Here is a 23,674-nt window from a genome sequence, read left to right as displayed (position 1 = left end):
CAATAATTTTTTTAAATCCTCACCAGAGGACATGTTTCCATTGATTTTAGAGAGAGAGGGGAAGGAGGAGAGAGAGAGAAAGAGACAGAGAGACAGACAGACAGAGACACAAAGAAACATTGATGTGAGAGAGAAACAGCAATCCGTTGCCTTTGGAATATGTCCCAAATGGGGATTGAGCCCATAACTTGGGCATGTGTCCTGACTGGACCAGTAACCTTTGGGTGCCCAGAATGGAATGATGCTCCAACCAACTAAGCCATGCGCCAAGGCAATAATACAATAATTAATAAATTAAAAATAAACTCTGTGTTTCACATACTCACAACTATAAACCTACCTTGGCCCAACCTTGTAATTTCAATTTTTTGCTGGGTATTTATTTACTGTTATCTAATCACTAGCTGTATATTGGGCTTTGGGCTATACAGAATAAGAGTTCAGTGGCCTTCACTTATTTTTTTAACTTAATTAATTAATTTATTTCATTGTTGTCCAAGTACAGTTGTCTCCATTTTCACCCTACCACACCCTGCTGCCCCACCTGTTCCCACCTCCTGTCCTTCATCCTACCCCTCTTTGGCCTTGTCCATGTGTCCTTTATACATGTTCCTTGATAGCCCTTCTCCCATTTTCCCCATTGTCCCTCTTCCCCCTCCCCTCTGGTTACTGTTAGTTTGCTCCTAATTTCAATGTCTCTGGTTATATTTTGCTTGCTTCTTTGTTTTGCTGATTAGGTTACACTTAGAAGTGAGATCATATGGTATTTGTCTTTCACTGCCTGGCTTATTTCACTTAGCATAATGCTCTCTAGTTCCATCCATACTGTTGCAAAGGGTAGGAGCTTTCTTTCTTTCTGCTTCATAGTATCTCATTGTGTAAATGTACCATAGTTTTTTTGGTCCACTTATTTACTGATGGGCACTTAGATTGCTTCCAGCACTTGGCTATTGTAAATTGTGCTGCTTTGAACATTGGGGTGCATAGGTTATTTTGAATTGGATTTTCAGGGTTCTTAGGGTATAATCCCAACAGTGGAAGAGGTGGGTCAAAAGGTAGTTCCATTTTTAGTTTTCTGAGGAAATTCCATACTGTTTTCCACAGTGGCTGCACCACTCTGCATACCCAACAACAGTGCACTAGGGTTCCCTTTTCTCCACAACCTCACCAGTACTTATTGTTTGTTCATTTGTTATGATGGCCATTCTGACCAGTGTGAAATGGTACCTCATTGTGGTTTTAATTTGCATCTCTCTGATGACTAGTGATGCTGAGCATCCTTTCATATGTCTCTGGGTCCTCTGTTTGTCCTCCTTGGAAAAGTGTTTTTTCAGGTCTTTGCCCATTTTTTAATTGGTTGTCTGTCTTCCTGGAGTGCAGTCGTGTGAATTATTTATATATTTGGAGATCAAACCCTTGTCTGAGGTATCATTTGCCAGTATATTTGCCCATACTGTTGGCTCCCTTTTCATTTTACTTCTGTTTTCTTTAGCCTTGAAGAAGCTTTTTATTTTGATGAGGTCCCATTTGTTTATTCTTTCCTCACTCTAGGGGATACATTGGTGAAAATATTGCTGCATGAAATATCTAAGACTTTCCTGCCTATGTCTTCCTCTAGGACTTTTATGGTGTCGTGACTTATATTGATATCTTTTATCCACCCTGAATTTATTTTTGTGTATGGTGTAAGTTGTTGATCAAATTTCATTTTTTTGCATGTAGCTATCCATATCTTCCAACACCACTTGTTGAAGAGGCTATTTTTACTCCATTTTATGATTCTGCTCCCTCTGTAGAATATTAACTGACCATAGAGACTTGGGTTTATTTCTGGGCTCTCTATTCTATTCCATTGGTCTATGTGTCTGTTCTTATGCTAGTACCAGACTCTTTTGATTACAGTGGCCTTGTGATATAGTTTGATATCAGGTATGTGATCCCTCCCACTTTGTTCTTCTTTCTCAAAATTGATGCGGCTATTCAGGGTCATTTTGGATCCATATAAATTTTTGAAATGTTTGTTCTATATATGTGAGATATGTCATTGGTACTTTAAAGGGATTGCATTGAATCTACAAATAGCTTTGGGTAATATGGACATCTTGATAATGTTAATTCTTCTGACCCATGAACACGGTATATGCTTCCATTTATTTGTGTCTTCCTTAATTTCTTTCCTCAGTGTTGTGTAGTTTTCTGAGTACAGGTCTTTTACCTCCTTGGAAAGGTTTATTCCTAGGTAGTTTATTTTTCTTGTTGCAGTAGCAAATGGGGTTATTTCCCTGATTTCTGATTTTCATATTTTGTTGGTGGTGTATAGAAACGTCTTCAATTTCTGAGTATTGGCTTTGAATCCTGCTGTTTTGCCAAATTCACTTATTAGGTTGAGTAGTTTTTTGGTGGAGTCTATAGGGTTTTCTATGGACGGTATCATATCATCTGCAAATAGTGACAGTTTTACTTCCTCCTTTCCAACTTGGATGCCTTTTATTACTTTTTCTTGCCTGATCGCTGTGGCTAGGACTTCCCATACTATGTTGAATAGGAGTGGTGAGAGAGGGCATCCTTGTCTTGTTCCTGATCTTTGTGGGAAAGCTCTATGTTTTTGCCCATTGAGTATGATGTTGGCTGTAGGTCTCTCATATATGGCCTTTATTAGGTGGAGGAATGCTCCCTCCTTTCCCACTTAGCTGAGTGTTTTTATCGTAAATGGGTGCCATACCTTATCAAATGCTTTCCGCATCTATTGATATGATTATATGATTTTTGTCTTTCTTTTTGTTTATGTGATGTGTTACGTTTGTTGGTTTGTGAATATTGTACCATCCTTGCATTCCTGGGATGGATCCACTTGATGGATGTTGTATGATTTTTTTAAGGTATTGCTGGATGTGGTTTCCCAATATTTTGTTGGGGATTTTAGTGTCTACGTTCATCAGTGATACTGGCCTGAAGTCTTCTTTCTTTATTGTGTCTTTATCTGGTTTTGGAATTATGATGATGCTGGCTTCATAAAAAGAATTTTGGAGTCTTCCCTCTTCTTGAATTTTTTGGAATAGTTGAGAAGGACAGGGGTTATTTCTTCCTGAAATATTTTGTAAAATTCTGTGCAATCACCTGGTCCAGGGCTTTTGTGTACCAGAGTTTTTTCTTTACTGCTTTGATTTCATCAGCTGTTATCGGTCTGTTCAGGCTTTCTGAGTCTTCTTCATTCAGTTTTGGAAGGTTATATTTTTCTAGAAATTTGTCCATTTCACCTTGGTTTTCTAATTTCTTGGCATAGAGTTGTTCATAACAATTTCTTACAACTCTTTGTTCCTCAGTGGTATCAGTTGTAATCTCTTTCATTTCTCATTTTGTTTATTTGGGTCTTTCTTTTTTTCTTGATGCGTCTTCTTAAAGGCTTGTCAATTTTGTTTATCTTTATAAGAACCAGCTCCTGGATTTATTGATCCTTTGGATTGTTCTTTTAGTCTCTATGTTGTTTAATTCTTCTCTGAGTTATTTCCTTCCTTCCACTCACTCTGGGCTTTGTTTGTTGTTATTACTCCAGTTCTTGTAACTTCAGTTCTTGTAGATGTAGGGTTAGGTTGTTATTTGAAATGTTTCTATCTTTTTTAGGCAGACCTATATCACCATGAACTTCCCTCTCAGGACACCTTTACTGTGTCCCATAAGTTTTGGACTGTTGTATATTCATTTTCATTTGTTTCCAGAAATTTTTTCATTTCTTCCTTGATCTCATTATTAACACATTCATGGTGTAATAGCATGGTATTCAATCTCCATTAATATGAGTTTCTGTGAGTTTTTTCCTTGAGGTTTGTTTGTAGTTTGAGGCCCTTGGTGTCCAAGAAAATGTGTGATATGATATCAATTTTTTTGAATTTGTTAAGGCTTGTTTTGTGTCCAATCATGTGGTCTATCTTTGAAAATGTTCCATGTGTACTTGAAATGAATGTGTATTTTGCTTCTTTGGGATGAAAGGCTCTATATATATCTGTTAAGTCTATTTGATCTAGGACATTATTCAATGCTGCTATATCCTTACTGATATTTTGTAAGATCTATCCATTGTTGACGGTGGGCTGTTAAAATCTCCTAGGATAGTGCATTGCTGTGTATATCTTTCTTGAAGTCCTCCAAGATTTTTCTTATATATTTTGGTGCTCCTGTGTTGGGTGAATATATGCTTATAATGTTTATGTCTTCTTGATGGATTCTTCCCTTATTATGAATTGTCCTTCAGCATCTCTTTTTATGGCTTTTGTTTTGAAGTCCATTTTGTCTGATGTAAGTATTGCTACCCCTGCTTTTTTTTCCTGTCCATTTGCTTGGAACGTTTTTTTCCAACACTTCACTTTCAGTCTGTGTAGGTCTATTTTTCTGAGGTAAGTCTTGTAGGCAGCATATGTGAGGGTCATGTTTTCTTATCCATTCAGCTACTCGATGTGTTTTGATTGCAGCATTTACTCCATTAACATGTAAGGTTATTATTGATAGGTACTTATTCATTTTTCCCCTTTTGTACCTTTTTTCTTCTCTCTCTCACTCTTTTTCTTCCTCTTCTTATAGCAGTCCCTTTAGCACATCTTGTAGTGTTCATTTCGTGGAGGTGTACTCTTTTGGCCTTCTTTTTTCTGGGAAACTCCTTATTTTGCCATCTATTTTAGTTGATAGCCTCACTGGGTAGAGTAGTCTTGGTTGCAGGCCTTTGTTTTTCATTACTTGGACTATTTCTTGCTACTCTCCTGGCTTGAAGAGTTTCTGTTGAGAAATAAGCTGCTAGCCTTATTGGAGCTCCTTTGTATGTTACTTCTTGCTTCTCCCTTGCTGCTTATAAGATTCTTTCTTTGTTTTAAAACTTGCATTTTAATTATGATGTGTCTTGGAGTAGGCTTCTTTGGGTTCATCTTGATTGGGACCCTTGTTCTTCCTTAACCTTCCTGGATTTTCCCTTCTCCAAGTTGGAAAGTTTTCTGTCATTATTTTTTTCAAATAGATTGTCTATCCCTTGCTCCTTTTCTTCTCCTTCGGTATTCCTATGATTCAAATGTTGTTGTGTTCATGTTGTCTTGCAGTTCCCTTAAGCTATCTTCATATTTTTTTAGTCTTTTTTCATGCAGCTGCTCTAGCTGGGTATTTTTACTGTGTCTTCTAGCTCACTAATTTGGTCCTCTGCTTCATCCAGTCTGTTTGTAATTCTTTCTAGTTTGTGCGTTTTTTTTTAATTTCAGAAATTGTATTCTTCATTTCTACCTGGTTCTTGTTTACAGTTTCTATTTCCTTTTTAATACTGTTATAGTTCTCACTTGGTTTCTTGTAGTTGTCTGTGAGTTCCTTGAGCAACCTTACAACCATTCTTTTGAATTCTATATGATAGTTTGCTTGCCTCCATTTTATTTAGCTTTTTTAGTGGGGAGTCTTCCATTCCTTTTGATTGCAGGTTCTTTCTTTGTCTCCCGATTTTAGGTGAGTATTTTTACTTGTTTCTGCAATTTCCAAAGTTCTGCTTTGCTGTCTTTGTGAGTTCTGCAGAACTCAGTGGTGTGGTCTCTTTGATATCCTTGTCTGGATGCTCGAGGGTTGCCCTTCTTCCATTTGTGTGGATTCTCTTGTTGTACTTGGGTTTTACCTTTTGGTGGCTCCTTTGTTGGTGGGTTCTCTTCTCCAGCAGGTTTACTGGTGTTCACAACTCCCACCTTATCTTGTATGTGATCAGGGGCTGCACAAAGGTGAAATGGATAAGGTAGTGGGAGTGTATTTTATTTAAAGTACCCACAAGTAGAAAACAGATAGAAGATCCTTTGGAGAAGTACAGCAATAACTGTGATATTTCACCCAACTAGTCAGTAGCTAAACCTCTGCTTGCTATGTAGTAGTTGTGTGAATTTCTTATGCTCACTGATTTTAGTTAGTTTGTTTTTAAATAAAATAGGGGATAACAACAGAATTTACTATAGGGCTACTGTGAGAAGGAAATGAGTAAAAGCATGTCAAAAACTTCAAACAGAATTTGCCTACAAAAAATGTGTGCTGGGGATGGGGGGACAGGAAGAGGGTCATGTCAGCCACCAAAATGTTTAAGAGAAACTTATGTGAGAAAGGCTTAAAATTGTGGAAATTCTTGGTTTAAATTGTAATAACTTAATAATTTATGTGAATTGGCCCCAAACCAACATGTTTCTATTTTATTGACAAACCATCTCAAAAACATAGAAAGAAGGAAAATTATCTAGACGAGTAGAGCTAGGCGGGGGTGATGTGGTGACTGGTGGTGGTGGCAGGGAATGGGCAGTAAAGACCTCCTAGAGAAGGTGATATTTAAAATAAGATCAACTTGAAGTATAATTGGAGTTAACCAAGAAAAGAGGTGTGTAAGAAGTACTCACATCAAGGGGAACCCAAAATGCCAAGGCCCTGGGGAAGAGGAAACATCACAGGTTCAAACAAGACATGGGGCTTGGAAAGAACTGTGGCTGGACAGGTAGGACTCTCAGTCATGTTTGATGAATTACATGTTTTTGGAAGACAGTGAGAAGCCCTTGCAGTATTTTAAGCAGGGAAAAGACATGATCCCATTTCAGATCATCATAATTAAAAAACCACTACTCAAAGGAATGGGAGCCATTGAAGAGTTTTAAGTCAAGAACCAAAAAAGAAAAATGGTGTTTCAAACTTAATTTTATCACTTTTACTGAATGTTTAATATTAGCATTTTTACAAAAATGGTATATAGAAGTCACACAATTTTCATATGTCTGTGTTCATTCAATAAGACATTCATTCACTAAGATATTTATTGAACATCTAATATATACTGGGCACTGTGCTTAGATAGGGATGGGAGAAGAGAACTCACAAATAAGCAGTGTAAAAAGTGCTAAGACTTGAAAGGCAAAGGACATTTCTGAGATGTGGGTAAAATTCCAAAAGTGGGAGCAAGTGGGATGTTATGTGATAAAACATATTCCAGTATGGCTAGAACATAAAATGCATGGGTAGTGTTAAACCACCCATCAATAAACACTTACTGGTCACCTACTATGCGCTAGCATTGTGCAGGTACTGGCAATACAGTGATGAAACACTTAAAATATGACAATAACTGTATCATTGCAGATAAATCTAGGTTGACTACAGGAGTGTGTGAGAAAAAAAACAGAAAAGTAAAAAGCAGTTTCTTAATTTAAGGAGGCTTGGAGTAGCAATAAAATATTTTTAATTAAAACTTTTCTCTGCTGAGAGTAGATAGTCTTTGAAAGCTTCTGTAAACTGTAAATGAATTACATGCAAATATATTAGTGACATTATAGATTTTCAAATGTCAAATAACTTTGAATGCCAAATGCTGCCACCTTTCCCCCCAAATTTACAATATGAATTGTCTAGCTGATCTCAAATCAAAGCAACCTACTAAGAAGTGAAATGTCCATTCCTTACACTGAGCTGGAGAACTGCCTCAAATACGGTCTAATCTTCCCTTTGTTTTCACAGAATCTTGGTGCTGGTACAGACCCAGCCAGTTAGCTATGGTCCATTTGGGGCAGCTCCAGAGAGGGAGAAAACTTGTCCTTGGCCGATACTAACTTTTCCAACTCAGCCCCTGATCCTGCCAAAACATCACAGTGTAATAATGATAATTTAATAATGTAGTCAGCCCACATTAGAAAGCTCAGCAAAATAAATGAGGCTCACAAGCCAAACAGAGGGAAACTTCTCCAGGCAGTGCCTGCAGCAGAGAGATACCTGGTAATGAAACACCTGCCGTCTCCACTCATTATGCAGGAGGTAAACCTTAAAAGGGAGTCTGGAAAGGTAAAGCCCTCAAAATGGAAATAAATAAATAAGCCCACTGGCCACAGCCATGGTGTGAGCTCTGAAAATGACTCAGAAGGACTGCCCAGAGATTTTCCTTAGGGATGTGGTAAGGTTTCATCAGATGGCAAGGGAGGTAATTATGTGCTTGGGCACATTGCTGGATAAATTGGCCTCCTTACCCTCATCCTCCCATGTGGACACCAGATACAGAAACTGTGTTTAAACTCCACAGTGTTCTCTTTGGCTTTCACCGTAAAAGAAGAAATGAAATGTATCCCAGGTGCTTGGCAAATCAGTCCAGTGTTAGTTGGGGACCCATTATCTTTGACCTTCACATTTTTGCCTCTTCTGACTCCAAAAATTCTCGGAAACTCTTTCAGGCAAAGGTATACCTTACATGTGCTACTACCCAGAGAAAGACACTGTTTTTGCAATTTAAAAGTTGTAGCTGAAGCAAGTGATTTCTTTGTTTTTTATTGCAATTGGTCTTTTACATGATCAAGTTTTATAAATTTACATAAAATGACAGAAGCTTTGTTTACCGATCATGTAATTAATATATTAAGCTAAGAGTCATTTCCCTCCCTCCTCTGCCTTTCCTCTCCAATTACCAAGAAAACATTAACATTTTTCCTTCTTAGCTTCTTTATAGAAAAATTCTGACATGTAACTGTCTGCCATCCCCTATCACTTCTAAAACCAGTAATGCAATGTCAGAGCGGGGAACAGGTCATTAAAGCCGAGGAATCCTTGGGCTGGCTTGGACAGCCCATATACTAAAACTGTGGAATCCACTTTGCATCCTTTCACAGTCAATACAAATACCAGTAAGGATACCTTTCAACACATAATACATAAGTCCCATATTCAAATAACATTTGGCCAGTAAAAGTAAAAAATCTTTAATGTGAACCAAATATTTGATAAACATCTTGCTTCATTGGCCATAAAACTCCTTTATCTCAACTAGTAGATTTGAGATCCATTACAAAGGTGTTTTCTACTAATAAACCTAGGAACATGTCTACAATCTGCAACTAATTTAGGGAAATTAAAACTGTACCTAACTAATCCCACACAGGCTTACCTGAGTTGCCATTTTTAACAAAACTTTCTCACACTCTCGAGTTACTCCATAAACATTTAAGAAAGAAATGGCATAGAGCAGCAGTTGGGAGTTCATACTCTGGAGTCAAATGATGTTGTGTTTCAATACTCTGCTACTTACTAAATGTGAGACTGTAATCACTTGGCCTCATTTCCTAGATCTTCAGTTAGTTTCCTTATCAGCAAAGTGAAGAAAACACTAAACACTACCCACCCATACGGCTACTGTAAGGATTTAAATGAGCTATTATACATAAAGCCTTTTAAATAGTGGCTAGGACTTTGTAAATGTTGAATAAATATAAGCTGTTCCTCTAAACTGAAACCTTATTCATTTAATCATCATATTTTCTAAAAAGGTCTAAGTAATTTAAGAACTTTTACATACTGCAAATATATTCATTTATTTTACATTATTGCACTATGAATTTTTTAACATGAAAATTAGGGAGATGATATTTCAGCATCCCTTAGCTTCAAATGCTGCCACTCATTTTTAGAGAACACTACTGAGTACAGATCTCCACTAAGCAAAAGAGAATGAAGTAGTCAAAGTCCTTCAGAAACTGTCAGCTTCCACCCTGGCTTGTAAACTAACTCCATGTGAGTCAAACTACCCTCCCCAGAGAATACCTGTGAAAGTCCCTGATTTACAGAAGTATTTACTTTGGGGTTTGGGGTTTGTTTCTTCAGGTTTATCTCTGGAAGAGCTTGCTAAAGCTAATAGTCCAGCAATTTTATTAAACTGTTCAATTTCAGCATTTTTTAAAGAGCATGTAGAAACCACACTGGCAGTGGCTATTTAAACTTCTCAGCGGATGCCAAAAATAATAAAAGGACACTTAAATGACCTTTTTGTGAGCAGAGCCAACAGCTTGTGGCCTAATTATCCAACTACATGAAAAGTTCTAGGTATTTTTACCAGAGTATAAAGGTTTGGATATGCACAATTCAGAATGCAAATGGCCACCTTACTGGAGTATAAAGCACTTTTCGATCTAAACATAAGGTCTATGTGTATCAGGGTAAGTTTGTCCTCAGTTTTCCCTTCTGACTAACTTACAAGAAAGGATAAATGAACTAGATGATGAAAAGTTGATGTAGGTAAGTCACTGATGAATACAAGTAAAGAAAACACCATTGTGCTAAGTATTCTCCTTTGGTTATTTCCATTACAACCTTCTGAGGTTGGCATTATTTTGCACATTTTAGAGATGAGGAAACCAAAGCTCAGAAAAGGTAAAGGCCTCACCCCAGAGAGGAGGAATAGATTTTTCTTCATTTGCTCCTTTGGATCCTTTCTCTGCCCGGCTGGTGGCCTCTCCTTCTCAGCCCTCTGCAGACTCAGCTACCATGTCCTCCAGCTTCTCTTGGGCTAAGACAACAGTGGCAGCATCAGAGAACCAGAGAATGGGAGAAAGAGTTTGGGAATTTCATTCCCCACCCCCTCTCTCTCCCTCGCACTCCCTACTGCACAGCTGTGAATTTTGAAAAGTGCCCAGGACCATTCCCTGTGCCTCCACTTCCTACAGGAAGCCTATCTTCCCTAGCTAAGACTCTCACTAGGTAACTCTCCCTCTCCCTTTGCCCCTTGAGACTTTCCACAGATGCTTTACCATCTTTTTTGGTTCCCTTTACTCTACACACACCTATGTCAATAGTCCCTTCATTAAACTCTCCTCCAGTCATCTTCTGTGTCATCTATTTTATGCCACAGAAAGGAAGGTAGCCTCTAGCAGTTGGTAAGTCTCTCTCTCTCTAGCTTCCCTCTATCACTCATCTGAAATCAGCCACCCAATCCCTCCCATGTAGCCAATCTTGCCACTTAATATTGCACAAGACACCCTTCACCCCCCACCTCCAGACACACACACACAAGCAAAGCCAGCCAGACCACACCACCATTCCCCCTACTAGGTTCTCTCACCCCCACATCCATAATTTTTACTCCAACAACAATATCTCTGAATATGTTTAGACCTATCTACCCTTCCTCTCTGCTATCTTCACTATAATACAAAAAAAAATAAAAATACACAAACTTTCCTAATTGCCTCTATCTCAGGTGCTGGGAATATTGTAGCATGACTCACATGACCCACACCCTATTTATTTTCTCTTCTTTCATTTTCCAACTTAAATATTAAGTAAAAGGGATTTCCAGAAGTCAGATACCATGCCTTCTACAAATCTTTGGGCAGTGCTAGACACATTACAGATGCTCAATAGCTGATTGATAAAATGATGCTCTAAAACTCATGGATAAAAGAAAGTCATTTGAAGCATCTTCAGAACCAGTATAGAAGCTACCAAGACTAAGACTTTTTCAATAATTTGCCGAGCAAACCCATAAAAATGCTGCTCATTAAAATGAGAATTAAAAACAAAGAAGATAGCTGGTATTGCTAAAGATGAGGTGAAATGAGCATTCCTATTAACCACTGGAGAAAGTGTGAATTGGTGCCATCTTTCTACACAATAATTTGCTTAAACACCACAAGCAAGCTTGTGACTCAACTCATTGCCTCCAAAAACAAATCCTAGGAGTATAATTAAAGATGAACCCAAAGATATAGTTACAAGTAGGTTCATTAATAATTTGTAACTTTAAAAATGGTAATAACCTAAGTATTCAACAATAGGGGACTGGATTAATCAATTATGGCCCATCAAATAATGAAATATTACAAATGATCAAAGATAATGCCCTATCATAGATTTCATGGCATGAACATATTCACAATACATTACCAACTGAAAAAAACAAGGTGACAGAGTTGTATGGAGGATAATCCACTTATTGTTTATAAAAATTGTTAAGGTATGCAAAGGAAAAGATATAAAATAGCACTGTCCAACAAGGCACATATACAATTTTAATATGTGTAGAATTCACATTAAAAAATTAAGAACAGCTCTTTGGTCTCGGCTGCAGAAGTGAGATGACAAAGGGAGCATCATCATTCAGAAAGCATAGCAATCAGACACACACATTATGCAGCTGCTCTGCCTCGAAGACCTACCACCTTCAGAATTCTACCTGTGGCAAATGAGGCTACTTTTGTAAAATGAAAAATAAGATTGTTTTCAATTATTAAGAACAGAGGGGATTTTTAAAAGATTTCATTTATTTAGTTTTAGAGAGAGGGGAGAGGAGAGAGAAAGAGAGGGAGAGAAACATCAGTGTGTGGTTGCCTCTCATGCTCCTCCCACTGGGGTCCTGGCCTGCAACCCAGGCATGTGCCCTGACTGGGAATCGAACTGGCAGCCTTTTGGTTCACAGGCTGGTATTCAATCCACTCAGTCACACCAGGCAAGGCCAAAGTTTTTTTACTATCTCTGGAACACCTTTTGGCTCATGGTCTCTGCAGTTCAAAGACTACATGCTCCTGGGAACTAGAAAAATGTCTTTCTTTCTTCCCCCTCCTTGAGATGTATTTTAAATAGCTGCCTAGCTTCAGCTGGCAGGCATGTAAAGATCAAACTAGCTGTTCTTCAGAGTCCTTGCGAAGCCAGCCCCTGCTTTCCAGTGTTGCAACCCAGAACCTCTCAGGACTCCAGGCAGTTTTAGCAGCTCTCCTGGGCTTGTGGAAGGGCATGGAATGGTACCAGAAACTGCTTAATTCGAGGTTAATTAAATAATGATGACAGGCCTTAATCTCCAACTTGTCATCAGATGTAAACACTGATCGCAGCTGCAGCAATCTGCAATAAACCTATTGAGACAAATCTTGGCCAGAATGAAATGAGTACATTTGTTATCCAGATGAAACTGAGAGGCGAGATCTGGAAAATCCAGACCCTTGTAAAACCAAGAGAAATGGAGATGGGAAAGACAGAAATTAAAGGAGAAGAATGTGTCAAATCTGGTTCCTTTACAGTCCTATCAAAAAAAACCCAAAAAACCCTGGTTCTCATGCACAAAGAGGCTAAAAGAAACAAAAATGTAAATCTACTGGACTGAGAACTTGGAAGCAACTGAAAAAGTTCTCCCTCTATTAACCATTGTTGGAGCTTCCATGGGTATATGTCTGAGCCACTGTGCATGCAGGGGTCTCTGGACAGATACCACCAGAAATGAGCTACAGCAGGAGTTCACTAGAGGGGACAAGTATAATAGTTACAGGGTGTTAGGTACCTATTATGATAATTCTGATAATTCTCACAATGACTATAAAGTCAATATGATTATTTTCTCCATTTTAAAGAAGAAAATGCTAAATCTCTGAAGTATCCTACCTTGCTGAAGGCCATGGAAAATGTGGGTTCAGCCCAGATTTGAACACCAACTGTCTAAACCTCAAGCTGCTTTTTCTCAAGCTTTGAGACAATTCTGAGAAGGGATAAAGATGAAAGAATTGTGAAGTTCATGCAGATAATGGAAGGAGAAAGAAAAACAATTCCCCAAAGAAGATCTAGGAAGTTTGCTGGCCCAGTAAAAAGTCTGAGAGGGGGGTGAGCATTTGACATAGCCGTTCTCAGTGTACCTGGGGAAGTGCCCTGCCTGGCCTCCCTGATACAGAGAACACTTTCTCATCCTTTCAGGCCTCGTACAGGGTCCATGTGCACCTTCTCTGTGAAGTCTTCCCAAACCTGCTGTTAAGATGGGCACTTTTTTATATTGGAATGCACTGGGAGGGAGATGACTTTGATGTGAGGGCCTAGACAACATGTCATTTGTTAAAAAAAAAAAAAATAGTTAAAAGAAGTGAGAATCTTAACCTAAGAATGAGAAAAACTGGAGTAGGGAGAGAACCATGACAGCTGTTTTCAGTTAATGGAATACTATGTAAGGTTTCAATCCATGTATTGTTCCCTGAAGCCTTTTTGGAACAAAACAGAACATTCATTCCTTGGTTCCCTAGTGCTGTCATAGTGCTAGGGAAATAACAGTGAGCCAAACCAGACACAAATCTGCTGTCAGGACACATACATCTCACAGGGTAACAGAGTCATACTGAAAGATCATACAAGTAAGTGGAACATTGAGATAAGTGCTCCAAATAATGGGTAAATGTGATTTCATAATTTTGTCCAAGACACAAAACTGGAACCAATAAAGAGAATATGCAGGAATAAGCTTCGATTCATTATCTGGAAGAACTTTTGAACAATCCACACACTCCAGAAATGATCCCATGCCTGAGCACACTTCCCATGGGTGTAGATGTGCCCAGGCTGATGTCCGGGAACACAAGGGTGCAGCCCCTGAATGACTTCTCAAGTCTTTTCCAGCTCTGAGAAACCACGACTCTATCATTCTAAACAAAATATTTTTTTCAGATGGCAATTAGAATTTGCTAGATAGAATTTCCAGGAGACTGAGGAAATCTGTGCAGAAAAAAATCATTTCCTGTGTAAAAGGGAGTGAAGCAAAACTGAGTCTCCTAAATTGCTCAATAGCACTCTCCACTTACCTTCAGAGCACAGGGACACTTCTGTTTTACTCACTGCTCTGGAAGCTTCATGAGGACAGGGGGCTGACAGTCTAGTTCATCACTGATTCATCAGTTCATGGCATATAGTACATATTAAATATTTTTTTAATGAACAAATGCATAAGGTACTAAAATGTACTAATGCAAATACATGTATATAAGTATAGATCACTTCTACTGGTTCAAACCTTTATAATTGAACTTTCTTGTATAATTAATGAACATGAAAGTCAGTCAATCGCTTGCCTCCTGATTAATAGCTAGGATCCCTTGTCCAAGCAGCCACTTAGTTCCATTAAAAATTAATAATTTTCTACAGAATAAATATACACTATACATAGTACATATAGAGTTCCACTTTTAATAAGCAATTAAGTAATCAAAAAGACTAAGAATCTATTAACTGAGAACTCCATGAACTTGCCCTCCAAGTAATCATTCATTTACTACCCATTTCTTTTATAATTTTTAAAATTATTTAGACAGTAAAAAAAGTAGTTCTGAAACAGAATAAATAACATGAATAGGTTGTCCTATTTTGGTTAACATTTGCAGGCTGACACAATGTGTTTTTGTTAAAGATTTGAGATGGGCTATTCCTTCTGTGAAATGAAGAATACATTAGAGAAGATCAATACAAAACTGAGGCACTATGTATAAAATGTTAAGGGTCTATTCATTGAAAAATTATGAACCATGCTACAGAGAATTTAGCCAGATCAGAGCTAAATTAAATTATTGATCTGCATTCATTTTCCCCATTTCTGTGTGACTATCTCCTGATTTTTTACAACATATACTATTGCCTATATTGTGAATGAATCATCTTATTAGTCTAGGCCCAGCATGTCTGCTGACTGACAATTTTCTAAAATTAATTGTCATTTTGGTAGCATTCAGATTTATAAATTAATCTCCCCTCACATAAACATATAAATGTTTAACATAAAATTTATAAGCATTTGTAGCATGAGCTCAAAGGGAAAGAAGGTAATTTTGATTTTTTCTGATGCAAATAAAAATGAAATACTATTTTTCTTAACATCATTTCACTACTTAATGGTTCTTGATACATTTCATTGATGAGGCCAAAATGTATTCATTTGACTTTTTAAAAATGACTTAACTGAATTGCTAAGAAAAGTGATGCAATCAATACTTTGTGAATTGAAGTCTTTTAAATTTTCAGACCTAAATCTTCCTCAAGATGTGAAACCTCAAATTCTGTAAGCACTTTTACCAACAGTGTTGGGGATTCCTTTAAATACAAAGAGCTCTCATCCCCAGTCAACCTCCAAAGTGACGGAAGAATGTATCTTGGATTAGGATTTTCTCTCACTGGCTAAAAAGGGAAAATGGGTAAATATTTTGTAAGAAATGTAAACTGCACAAACCCGTGTTAATTCACGAAAAAGAAAGCTGACACACGAGTTATTGGTAGGGATGATCTCTGATTTGGGGCTGTATTTAGCCAGTAACTTTTGCCTACTGGGAGAATATTTTCTCTTTAACAAAGCAGTATCAGATACTAAGGCCTCTTCATTTTCTCTAATGGAGATACAATCATTCTGACTTCTGTTCCAAATGAAGCAGAAATTATCCCTAACGTGTAGTTGAACATTTGTATCAAAATACAGTGAAATGCAGTTTTAGTTCTGAGGAGAACAACATGTGAGCTCACAAAATGTGTGCCTCCCTCAGGTAGAGAAATTGTTCGCTGCTTTCTCTTCCCATTGACTGTCACTGCGAGAAGCTCCAGGCATTAGGGGCATGTCCCACAGTCCCACACAAATGTCAATCCCTGCCACTGGGACATGTGGATCCCAGCCTCAGAGAAGGCCTGAGGGACTCTGTTTCTCTACAGGTCTGCTCCAAAGGGAGCACGCTTTGCACCAGAAATCAATGGCATCCAATGAGAACTCCAGGAGAAAGTTTAATACCAGCACCAAAATGTCTCTTGTGCAGCAGTCTCTCTCCACTCTTTTTCTGCCAGGTGACAAGAAACAATGAGGAAAACAGAGCAAACAAGGGCTGGAGAGAGAAAAATCAAATAATTACAGAATTTGAAAGCTGGAAAGGGGCAAAAACTCAAATAAGAAAAGAATCAGGTATCCCACTGTGCAGCAATGTAGACTGCTGTCTGGGGAAGGGCAACAGGCTCCCTACCTAGAGGTCCAACTAAAGGTCATGAAAACCTTAGGAAGTTCTTTCACCAATTTTGATAGCCTGGCCTTGGTGTTCTCAACACACAGTACAGAATCCATTTCTCAGGAGGTGCACTTCTTTAAACAAGCTCATAAGACCAGTACATATAATTAATGTCAAAGTAAAAATCTATGATTTGCAATATAACCGTCACACAGATGTCAGAATGACCAGTACATCCCCTTCCTGAAGGTGTACTCCATCTGAAGCCAAATCCTAATCACAGAGCAATTTGATGTGTAAGGAATCTGAACAAGAAAAGTCGATTTGATGCATTGATGTTGAATGGCATGGGGGAGAGAGTCACTACTGGGAAAGAATATGCAGCGTGTCCTGGCTGTGGCTCTACGGATCCATTGCCTGCCGTAACAGGAACGGTCTTGCCAACAGAAAAACAATGCTCCGAGTTCCTCGTAGGAGGCCCATCTCCTCCAAAGAGGACTGCATGTACACTCTTTCCACCACTGAGTAACCACAATTTGTACAGCAAGGTCTTTCCTTTGTCCTAAAAAACCTGCATCATTTTTCTCATTGTGAATTAATATATATTCATTGTAACAAATGAATACATGAAAAATAATTTTTAAAAGTTATTCTACTTCTTTCACTCAGAAAATTATAGCTGGATAATCTTTCAGCTTCTGTGTATTCATCTTAGGTTGACCATACAAAGTTTCCATTTTGCAGATAAAAAACCAGTTGATTATCAGTATGTCCACATGTCTCAACTTAATACACATACACACATTATATCAAAATAGGATCACACTTTAAATTCCATTTTGGCTCAGGCTGGGGTAGTTCAGTGGATTGAGCATGGCCTGAGAACCAAAAGGTAGCTGGTTCAATTCCTGGTCAGGGCACATGCCTGGGTTGTGGGCCAGGTCCCTAGTTGGGGTCATGCAAGAGGCAGCAAGTCAATGTTCCTCTCACACATTAATGTTTCTCACCTCTCCCCCCCGCCTAAAAATAAATAAAACCTTAAAAAATAAATTCTGTTTTGTTGTTTTCCTTTTAATTAACCAAGACTTATAAGAAGGTTTCCACATCATAACGTAATACCATAATGAATACTCTTGTGCACACTTTTTTGCCAAAACCTCTGATTATTTCCTTGGAAATATTCCTATATATAGAATTGTTGGATCAAAAGATACACACACACCCATTTGTTTACATGTTGCCTAAGGCTGCTTTCACCCAATAAAAGCAGAACTGAATAGTTAGAACGGAGACTGGAAGTCTACAATTTTTAGTCTCTCATCCTCTACAGATAAAGTTTGACGACTGACCCAGACTCTACAATTAGCTAGACATTTCATCATTAGCTTAACATTCACAATAGAACATCTATTCCACAATAGGACACAATCTCCATTTTATAAAATTCACCATAACTACAAGCAGATCTCTATCATTTCAAATATTTTCTACCCTTTAGCATATTTACCTCAGTCCAAAGGTTGTATGTGGTATAAATTTACTTATCATTAGATTAGTATTAAAAAATACTGCTGGAGAAACATAGTTCCATTATTTTTAACTACAGAAATGAATACAAGCTAAGAATCATTGGGAACCAAATAAAAAAATGAGGTGTTGTAAAATTCCTTTCTTGTATATTATTCTGTAATAAATATAAATATACATGTTCTCATAAGAAGAAACTAAAGGAAAAGCAAAGATTTTATGTTAAAAAATAAATAAATATACATGTTCTTAAACATTTAATAAAAAATTCATTATTAAATAAAAAAGACTAAAAGATATTTCATTTCTTGGGCCTTTGGTTTAAAACAGCTAAGAATTTTAGATAGGATCCCTTTACTCATGCATGAGCAAGACTCAAACTTGGCTAAGGAAAAACACATTGAACTTTTTATTGAAAAATAATCATGCAAACTACATCTAGATTTTTATAAATTCCTTGTTAATGAGATTTTAATCTACATGACTGTACCATATGCAAGAAAAGCATCCAAATACAAACCCTATGAGACAGTTTTACTGCCATTACTTTAAGAGCCATTTAAAAGATTTTCTATGGGATAAAGATTGGGTAATTTATCATGGTTTTATGCTCCTTTAATCTGCTCCATCTTCCCATTGTAAAATAAATATTGGTTTTAAAATAAATAGTTCTGCCCAGGTTTTGATGAGAAAAAATGCCCTGTAAATCACAAGCTTACTTGTGCCAACCTCTAAGTCCAACATTAAGTCCAGCCCATTCTGATGAAAAATAAGTCAATTTTATAGAACAAAACCTAAGGAAGACAATTACTTAAGTATATTATCAATGTTTCAATGTAACTAATTTGAGATATGAGCTTCTCTACCCCCTGCTGTTTAATTCTCAAAATAACCACTAGCTGATGACAAACTGATCCTTCAATTAAACTTTTTATAAATGAATCCCTTACCATAGTATTTATTATATTCTCTCCAACTCCAATATACAAGTTATGTAACTTTAAATAAATATACATAACTCTGAGGGTTATATGATAGCATCTTTATTAATCACTTTTTTCATACTCAGAGGGACAAATCAATTTAAGAGTCACTTTCTTAGAAATTTCCCAGAGCTCTAAGAAATCAACAATATACATATTTTCCTATAAAAGCATGGTGGCCAAAATGCTCTGGAAGATATGAATGGCTTAAAGCAGTGTTTTGCAAGCTATCTGTGATGGAATAGTAGTTGGCTGTATTTTTCATTTCAGGTATATTGTGGGTTGATAATCCATTTGCAAAATACAATAAAAAATGCACTTGGTTATTGCAGCAATGCCAAATTGCTTTAAAGTTTCTAAACCAGCACTATCCCATAGAAATATAACATGAGCCACATATATAATTTTAAACTTTCTAGTAACTACATAAATACTGTATAAATGGATGAGATTAATTTTAATAGTAGTTTATGTCACCCAATATATCCACAGTCTTATTTCAACATCTAATCGATATAAAGATATTAATGAGATATTTTACATTCCTTTTTTAATACTGTCTTCAAAATCTGGTGTGTGTTTTATACTTGCAGAATATTTCAATTCAGACTGGCCACATTTTAAGTACTCAATAGGCACATGTAGCTAGGGGCTACTGTGCTGGACACTGCAACTCTTAATCCCTTACTCCTAATATCATATCGGCACCTCCCTCCTCACATTTCAGTAGTACTGTCTAAACCACTGCTCCCAGTTTCTCTCCCATAATTTGCTCCTGATGTTTTATAATTGAGGGCTCCATTCCAGAGAAAGCCAACACTTAAATTAAGAAATTAGTAAATTCATAATTGTGGTGAACTTTATACTTCCTTTCAGGAAGGGAATAGCCATTAACAAGGGATGGATGCAGAAGCCCCCTCTGCTCTCCTTTTTCTAGAAGCAATTACTATTCTGAATGAAGTTGGTTTATTTCCTCTCACACATGGTTTTACACTTTCCCTACAGATTATAGTCCCAAGCTTTTACATAAAGCTATTAGCAAGAAAAAATATGTTTGCACTTTACAGAGATTTGTGAATTTAATGTATTTGGTTTATACAAATCCTTACCATGTTCCAATGGCAGTTCTAGAAACTGAATCTCACACCTTTCTACCCTTCCACTCCCTGATCTATGCCTTTGGACCTCTGTACTTCCTCCTAGTCTGGATAATTCCTACACATCTTTTAGGTCACAGCTTAAATGTCACTTCTTCAGGAAACCTTTGCTTATCTGCCCTTAGTCCTAATAAGATTAGGTTCCCTCTTAGATGTTCTAACCTTTCTTACACGGCACTTAAAATTGTAAATATCTATTTTTGTAATGATTTGTTCAATGTCCATCTCCCTCATGAAAATATGAGCTGACACCACCACAATTCCAGACACACAGTATATGTACATAATTATTTGTTGTATGAATGAATAATTTTACATTCCAGGAATCCAAGATCAAACTCAACTCAACTAGACATCATGTTTTCCAGTCTCTTTTAACATGAGCTTAGAATGTATATATCATAAGCATATTGGGCAATCTTATTTATTAGAATGTGCATTCTCAGATATATTACTATATAGTTATATGTAGTATATTCTTTTGACCTTTTATTCTACAGTGTATCTATATTTAGCCCCCCTTTCATTTCTAATACTACTTGTGTTCTGTCTCTCTCTGTCACTGATCAAGTTTGCCAGATGTTTATGTGTTTGCTTAGTCTTGCAAAGAATCATCTTTTGCTCTGTTAATCTACTCTTCCTTTGTATGTATTCCATTTCATTGGTTTTTACAGCACTTTGTATTGTCCCTTCCCTTTATTTTGACTTAGTCTCCTATTTATAACTTTTTGGTTGAATGCTTAAATCACTAATAATCAGTCTTGCTTCATTTCTAATATATACATTTGTGAATCTATAAATTTCCCTCCATGTACCTCTTTAATTGTATTCTATAAGATTTAAAATAAAGTATCTAATAATTTTCATTATCACTTTTGTTTGACCTGACATATTTAGAAGTATAATATTGAGTTTCCAAATGTACAGTTTTTTTGTGTGTGTGTCTACTGGTTTTTGGCCTCACCATTCTCTTTTTTCTGAAATAAAAATGTAGTTAATATAATTTTTATTCATCAGTGGTAAGGCTTTCTATGTATTATATTCTCTGCTAGTGAAGTTCAAAGTTCTATATATGCCCAATTGATCAAGCTTATCTGTTACAATACTTAAATCGTGTTTACCCTTTCTATTTGTTTTTAGTTTATTTGACTGATCAGTGCCTGAAAGATATGTTTCAAAACTCCCAATTATGATTACTGATGTTCTCAATACTTCATGGTGATACTGTCTATTTTTACTTTATACATTTTTGAAATGATTCTACTAAGCAATGTAGGTTCAGGTAAATGGTTATTTATCATTAAGTAATAACTCTACCTGCAGTAATACTTTTTAAAATATATTTTGTCTAATATTAACAGTATCAGTTTCCTTTTGAAAGGTATTTGCATGGTATATTATATCAATAACTGTCTATTTTCTTTTATTCTTCCTATGCCATTATCCTTCACAGGTATGTTCTTTGTAAACAGTTTGTAAAGAGAATATAGCTGTTTCCCCTTCCCCATCAAACTTAAGAATTTTTGCCTGTTGACAGATAAAATGAATCATTTTATATTTGATGTGATTCCCGATATATTTGGCCTTATTTCAACAATCATGTTGACCTACAATTTCTCAAAAGTCATGGATTATCTAAATATACAAAATACTGCACACCACAGCAAGCATTACTGTATCTAGCTTAGATTCATAACTTAGTTATTCTCAGTAAGTCATTTAGACACATTAGCAAACCATATTTTCTTAACAATACAAAGTAATGAATCCTTAAACAAATAACACACACACACAAAATTCCCAAATACAGATGTCTAATCCACTACTGTATTTTTTTTTATCTGTAACATGGACAGAATATGTTCCATTTGTCATCTACCTCTGAAGCTTCTGTACTCTCTCTCCCCATTATTTTTCATTTCTACCTAATGCAGCTCTCATTCTGCCTCTTCCTTTCCTACGCTTCTTTCCTACCCCAGCCTCTCATCATTTACCTAGACAATTGCATTAGTGTCTTTTCTCTCCTTGATTTCATTTTACTACCTTCCACTCCAATTCACCCTCCAGTTAAATGAGGGTCTAGCATTATAAGCTAAGAAACTTGAACTTTAACCTGGAGGTCAATGTCTCTCACTAAAATGCAAAGACAAAGCCTCATAGCTCCAAACATTCTCTGATATATATTTTTTAATTTGTGGTTTTATTCTGATAACATTCTAAAACATTTCAATGACAACCTGATCATTGAGCTGTGCTTTCCAATAGCAGTGCCTGAGTTTGTCTTTTTTTCTCACATCGACTCTGCTATGTTCTCAGTGTCACTGGCACCAAACGATCACCTAAAGTGACAGCTTTTAACTTTCAATGTGTCCGCAAGCACATCTGGCTGTTAGGTTGGCAAGTCCTGCTGCTAAAACTGCCTGGCATCTGCCATTGGGCTCTTCAGTGGAGATGGGGTGCAATTGAAATTGTTATTGAATAAGGCTTTTATTTATTAAGATATTTAATTAAGAGAGACTTTGATATGACACCATAAAAACTCAGAGTGTGGCAGAATAATGGTCTATTTTAATTGTTATGAGCTAATGAGAAAAAAACAAAGGCAGAATTAATATTGAAATTATGTGTTTATATCAGATGAAAGCCAAATGATAATATGGGACATTGTACAAAAGAACGTTTCCCAATCTTTCAAACAGAGAAAAGTGATGAGAGAATTGAGTTATCACTTGGCTCAGAGTGGTAAAGGCATGCCAAATTAACAGTCTTTGTCACAGTAGTAAGCTTTATTTATTCATTATTAATTTATCAAAAATGTGTTAAATGCTTAATCAATAAGCACCCTGAGTGTAACGCACTGAAGATACAGAAGCAAACAAGACAAGCAAATCCCCAAATCCTCATGGAAGTTATAGTCGAACAATAAACAAATTAACACAAATTTGTAATACGATGTCAGGTAGTGATCAGCCCTGAGAAGAAAAATAAATCAGAGCAAGGACAAAGAGAATGACAGGAAGGAGGACAACTATTATAGGCAGAGTGGTCAAAGAAGGATTCTGTGAAGAAATGTCATTTGAGCAGAAACCTGAGCGCTATGAGGGGAAAGGCAGAGCAGTATCTTGGGGAAAGACCTGTAGACAGACGCAAAGCAAATACAAAGATGTTGAGGTGGGATAAGCTTGACACATACAAAGAACAGCAGGAAAATCAGTGTGAGCAGACCACGGGGAGAAAGCAAGAAAGTGAGATGAGATGAGATGAGATGAGGTGAGGTGAGAAAAAAAGCTTGAACCAAACCTGGAAAGGCCTAGAGTCTAGAGCCAAAAGATTGGATTTGTTTCTGAGGAAGATGGGGAGCTACTGCAGGGTTTTATACAGTTCCTACACAGTAGCTAAAAGGGAGATGGGGGTGGTGGGCATGGACACAAATAGGAATGTAGATTTGCTGGAGGAGATTGGGTATTTTGCTCTTTCTGTTTCCGCAATGAAA

The 23,674-nt window shown here is 36.9% G+C and overlaps 1 protein-coding gene across 5 annotated transcripts in view; it reads right to left on the bottom strand.

The window, feature by feature from the left end:
* Positions 1 to 23,674, bottom strand: part of FHIT (fragile histidine triad diadenosine triphosphatase) — a 1,459,166-nt gene that overhangs the window by 1,140,533 nt on the left and 294,959 nt on the right. Inside the window, exon 3 of one of the 5 annotated variants that reach the window (XM_053929377.2) lies at positions 10,181 to 10,303. The exons of the other annotated variants lie outside the window; for them this stretch is intronic. The gene's annotated coding sequence lies outside the window, so the exon portion shown is untranslated. The remainder of the gene's footprint in view (positions 1 to 10,180; positions 10,304 to 23,674) is intronic. 5 annotated transcript variants of the gene reach the window in all.

Source organism: Desmodus rotundus, chromosome 8 (genome assembly GCF_022682495.2).
Source record: "Desmodus rotundus isolate HL8 chromosome 8, HLdesRot8A.1, whole genome shotgun sequence".
NCBI lineage: Eukaryota > Metazoa > Chordata > Mammalia > Chiroptera > Phyllostomidae > Desmodus > Desmodus rotundus.
Note: the sequence above shows the minus strand (reverse complement) of the source record. Positions and strands in the feature narration are given on the sequence as shown.